The sequence below is a fragment of the Corvus hawaiiensis genome, chromosome 20, assembly GCF_020740725.1.
Source record: "Corvus hawaiiensis isolate bCorHaw1 chromosome 20, bCorHaw1.pri.cur, whole genome shotgun sequence".
Lineage (NCBI taxonomy): Eukaryota > Metazoa > Chordata > Aves > Passeriformes > Corvidae > Corvus > Corvus hawaiiensis.
Window position 1 is genome coordinate 8,981,735 of NC_063232.1, and position 4,914 is coordinate 8,986,648.

Below are 4,914 nucleotides of genomic sequence, written 5' to 3' on the forward strand. Positions count from 1 at the left end.
GCAGGCACTGGCACAGCCACCGCTCCCACACCAGTGCTGTGCCAGAGCTGCAGGAATCACAGACTGCTGGAATGGTCTGGGTTGAAAAGGACCTTAAAGCTCATCTTGCTCCACCCCCTGCCATGGGCAGGGAAGCCTCCCACTATCCCAGGCTGCTCCAAGCCCCATCCAACCTGGCTTTGGACACTCCCAGGGATCCAGGGACAGCCACAGCTTCTCTGGGCACCCTGCACCAGGGCTTGCCCACCCTCACAGTCAGAGGAAGATGAGTGCACCAGGACTGAGCCACATGAGGCTACTCTGAGTATCCTCTGAGCATAGGATGAGTAAATACTGCTTGGGGAGACAGTTTCCAAAAGCAGTGCCAGTGTCTGGGCACATTCTGCCTGCTCTGGCCCCTGCCTCAGCAGCCTTGAGCTGAAGGTGCCTCTGCCTTGGGCTGTACATGCCTCCTCCCATTATCTTCCAGCCTGGATTCTTTGGTCCTCAAGTACCACTAAGCACAATTATACCCTTGAGCAAGGGACAGCAATTGATATTTTATCATTGGGACTTTTTGCCGTGACTTTTATACCCACCTGGAGTGAACAAACTATTACAAGTTTCATCCAATTACATTAAGTGCAGTTGGACACAAGGTGCCGAGCACAGTCTCTGTTCAGTGGGAGTGAGGGACAGTCCCTTATCAGCTCAAGGCACCATCATTCATTAAAACATCATTTGCCTCTCACCAGTGGAGCCGGAGCACAAATCTATAGGATGTCATAATGAGGTGTGCTAATGAAAGATAGGCAGAGCAGGATTAACAAAAGGGTCCTCTCCACACTGTACCTGCCTCTTACTACTTTGCTCAGTCCCCATCTTTTATGAGCCCCTAGAAACGTTTCAAGGGGTGCTGGAATTGAGGCCCACAAATCCAATTAATTGCTGGTGTGGTGTGTGCCCAGAATTGCCACGCACTGCTTACAGAAATGCCTGAGTGCAGCAGAGGAGAAAAAGGAAAGTATTGGGCATACAGGACTGTAAATGAGCCTCCCACCCATCCCAGCCTGCTGTTCTTACTCTGGGCTAAGAAAATCTTTGATAATTGGTTTAGCACCTTTGCTCACATGAGCTGGTTTGGCCACCTCTGCCCTTTCAAACAGACCAGTTAGGATCTTATTTTTACCGGAATTACTTGGTCGATGTGCCAAAGGCTAAGTGGGAAATAGAGCCCACTTGCTTCCCAGGGTCACAGCTCCTTGGGCTCAGGCATGCAGGACTCACTGCTGCTTACAGGGTCATCCCTCCTGCAGCAAGTGCTGGAGAAGTGATGGCACTGCCCTCCATGCTCCAACCCCATCGTGAGCAGGTCTGGGGAGGAAAGGCAGAGTTAAAGCTTGTCTTGACCTAATCAAGGTGCCACTGGGATTCAACAAAGTGTCTTTGTGACACAATGCTTCTTGGACTGGTTGTCTGCAGGCTGAACCTTACATTTTGTCCATCTACAAATCAGACTGTCCATTGCCTGAGTGTGAGCAGCTCAAATATTTTCTAAGTGTAAAGAGAAGATGCTTCAGAGCTGATCAATTTTGCAATGTATATACAATTACAGATCTTTGTAAGGGAGGAGAGAGCACCTGCTTTTACCAGCAGAGTTCTACATGCATGCACTTATCCCAGTACATCACTCCAGTAAATAGACCGTGACTGTGACACAGGCACAGCAATACTGGTATGAAGATGCTTTTGTCAGCACCACATTATTCACACACAGGGGTAAAGCTGGGGGGTCTCCAAAACCCCAAAACCCAGTGCACGGAGCTGGGCTGGACTGGACAAATGCCACCTACAAGTTCTCCCTGAGGCACCAGAGAAACCCAATGGTGGCATTTTCTAGAACCAGGCTTCAGAAGTCCCTTCACTCATGGAGGAGCAGGGAGTTAGGGCACTGACAATGATTTTGTGCTTCTGCCAACATCTAATTCTGTCTATAGTAAAGCTCTTGTAAGTATAGAAATGTCATAAAAATTCACATCTTAAATCACTTTGCTGTGTCCCGGCCATAGTCTGTCCCACAGGTTACTTGTAGCAGGTGATGGCCAAGGCCCATGGTCCTCAGAGAGTATAGTATGTAGCACTGGAGAAGAGCTGAACCAGTTGGCTCGTGCTTTTAAATCTAGCTCCAAATGTGGCAGCAGGGAAGCTGTGGGAGGGAAAGCCTCCATTTCTGTACCTCTGTCAACCTGGGCACACCTGGACCACGTGGACACGTGTGGCAGGTCCAGCTGCCTGTCCCCCTGCCCCAGGATTGGAACTTGCCAGGGACTTGCCAGCGTGGTGGCAGCAGGGAAGTGTGCAGCACCCCCACACTTTGCTCCCAGGGAGCAGCTGTGTGGCGATGGGCTGGAACGGTAACAACAGGAACTTACAACTTCTGCAAGTTAGTGGTCATGCAGCTGTCTTCCCTGCCTTGTGTGTGTGCAGTGTATAAATACATACATTACATTTAGCCTATTCCTTGTGTTTCTACTTTCCAGAGAGCAACAACTACCTGTGGCACTGGAGACCCAAAGTGCAGCTGAGAACCAGCTGCTCTAATAACTCATCTGCACAATCCTACACAACACAGCCCTGGAGGGAGTGAACCAGGTGCCTGAATGCATAGGGGAATCTTACTTTTATTTATCTTCTGCTTTTATCCAGTTATCTGAATTTTTACCACCTATAATGTGTTTTTCTTCCTAGCATGCCCAGAAGAAGCACTACATCCAAGAACCCAAAGGAGAATTGCTGCAGAGACAGATGAAGTGACATGATTCAGGTCACCCAAGGGCTGTGTCTAAGAAAGGAGCTGAACCTGGGGTGCTCCCAGCAGGGACTGAGTACAGTGTAGGCTCTGGATGTACCTGGATGCCATTAAAGGACAAGGATTTCATAGCTGGAAAGGGACCCACTGTAAGTCCTGTCCCACCTCTGAAGCCAGTGAGACCAGCAGGTCAGCAGAAGATACTTTCTAATATTTTCTAATATTTTCCTTTTCCAGGTCATGTGCACAGCTTACTGGGAAAGGCACAGCATGCCCACAGCTGGGCAGGATGTGCAGCTGATTTCTTCATTTGCCTTTTTGGTTCCTATTCTCATGTTGATACATATCAGTCCAGCACTGTGAAATTGACTTTTCTTTTTTTGCTACTCCCAGAAATACCATTTTGCAATGATTTTTCCATTTCTAGAGTGGGTCAGGTTGTCATGGTCAGTGTCCCTGTTGTGGTGTCTAAGCAGATTAGGGAGGTGGCACAGGGCTGCAGCAGAATGGCATAGCCAGAGCTCTGCCACCGGCACCAGAAACTTTGAGGGCGTTCCCCAGAAGGCTCCTCAGGGGGTAGGAACCCAAGCAGATTCTTAAGTAAATGTTCCCATAAGAAACTCTTCTAGAAAAGCTGAAACTGAACTTGAACCAAAAGTGTAGGAGACGACCACAGGATGCTAGAATGGTTTAGGCTTGAAGGGACCTTAAAGACCATCTAGTTCACCCCCCTACCACGAGCAGGCACACCTGCCACTACACCAGCTTACTCAAACACTTGACCTTGCTTCAAACACTGTTAGAAGAAACTCTCTTTGGCCAAAATCTAGCTATATTCCTGCACTCCAGTAAGCCTGGCTGCTGTCTCCCTCCTGGAGATGACTTAATTCTACAAGGTTCCTCAGCCCAGGCTCTCTATGCCTCAAAAGCAATTGTTTGTGCTGTAGCTGGGAAATGTGTATCATCACAGTTGTCTTTTTTTCCACTGCAGAGTAATTAATCGATATTTCTCATGGAGGGCAGTCAATTCTCATTACTCTGGGCTTTCACAAAGCTGGTTTGTTTGGGTTTTTTCACACAAGTGGAATATCCAAGAGACACTTCATGCTAAGGCTGAAGTCTCGGTGTCACAGTCAATCTCTTTGGGCTGTGAGAGTGTGAAGGCAGCACTCAGAGGCAAATTGAAGGCAAATTTTATGTCGAGGGAGGCAGCCACAGCTTCAGAACTCTCTGCTGGTGTAAAATTAATGGAGGTATTACTGCAAACTTTTCCATGCAGCTCTGTGTCAGCTGCTGTGGGCCTGTGAGACAGTGCCAAGGGCTGGGGCAGGGGCATGGCGGAGTAGAGGCTGCAAGGCACCAGCTTTTTGTTAATGCAAGATGATGGAACCCTGGAATGGTTCGGGTTGGAAGGGACCTTAAAGACCATCTCATTCCACCCCCTGCCTTGAAGGTTCAGGGACACCTTCCACCAGACCAGGTTGCTCCAAGCCCCATCCAACCTGGCCTTGGACACTCCCAGGGATGGGGTAGCCACAGCTTCTCTGGGCAACCTGTGCCAGGGCCTGCCCACCCTCAGCATAAAAACCTTCTTCCTAATATCTAATCCAAATCAATCCTCTGTTAGTCCCAAACCATTACCCCTTGTCCTACCACAACAGGCCCTGCTAAAAAGTTTGTCCCCCTCTTTCTCACAGACACCTTTCAGTACTGAAAGCAACTATAAGGTCTCCCTGGACCCTTCTCTTCTCTCTTCTCTTCTCTTCTCTTCTCTTCTCTTCTCTTCTCTTCTCTTCTCTTCTCTTCTCTTCTCTTCTCTTCTCTTCTCTTCTCTTCTCTTCTCTTCTCTTCTCTTCTCTTCTCTTCTCTCTCTTCTCTTCTCTTCTCTCTCTTCTCTTTCCTCTTCTCTTTCCTCTTCTCTTCTCTTCTCTTCTCTTTCCTCTTCTCTCCTCTTCTCTTCTCTTCTCTTCTCTTCTCTTCTCTTCTCTTCTCTTCTCTTCTCTTCTCTTCTCTTCTCTTCTCTTCTCTTCTCTTCTCTTCTCTTCTCTTCTTTTTCCTCTTCTCTTCTCTTCTCTTCTCTTCTCTTCTCTTCTCTTCTCTTCTCTTCTCTTCTCTTCTCTTCTCTT

General features: G+C 48.3%; 1 long non-coding RNA gene across 1 annotated transcript; it reads left to right on the forward strand.

Annotated features, from left to right (window-relative positions):
* The first annotated feature begins 2,430 nt into the window (after positions 1-2,430).
* LOC125336395 lies at positions 2,431-4,208 on the forward strand. Its single transcript, XR_007207747.1, has 3 exons — positions 2,431-2,631; positions 2,728-2,937; positions 3,026-4,208. It is a non-coding gene; the product is annotated as an uncharacterized LOC125336395 (long non-coding RNA).
* The last annotated feature ends 706 nt before the right edge of the window (positions 4,209-4,914 follow it).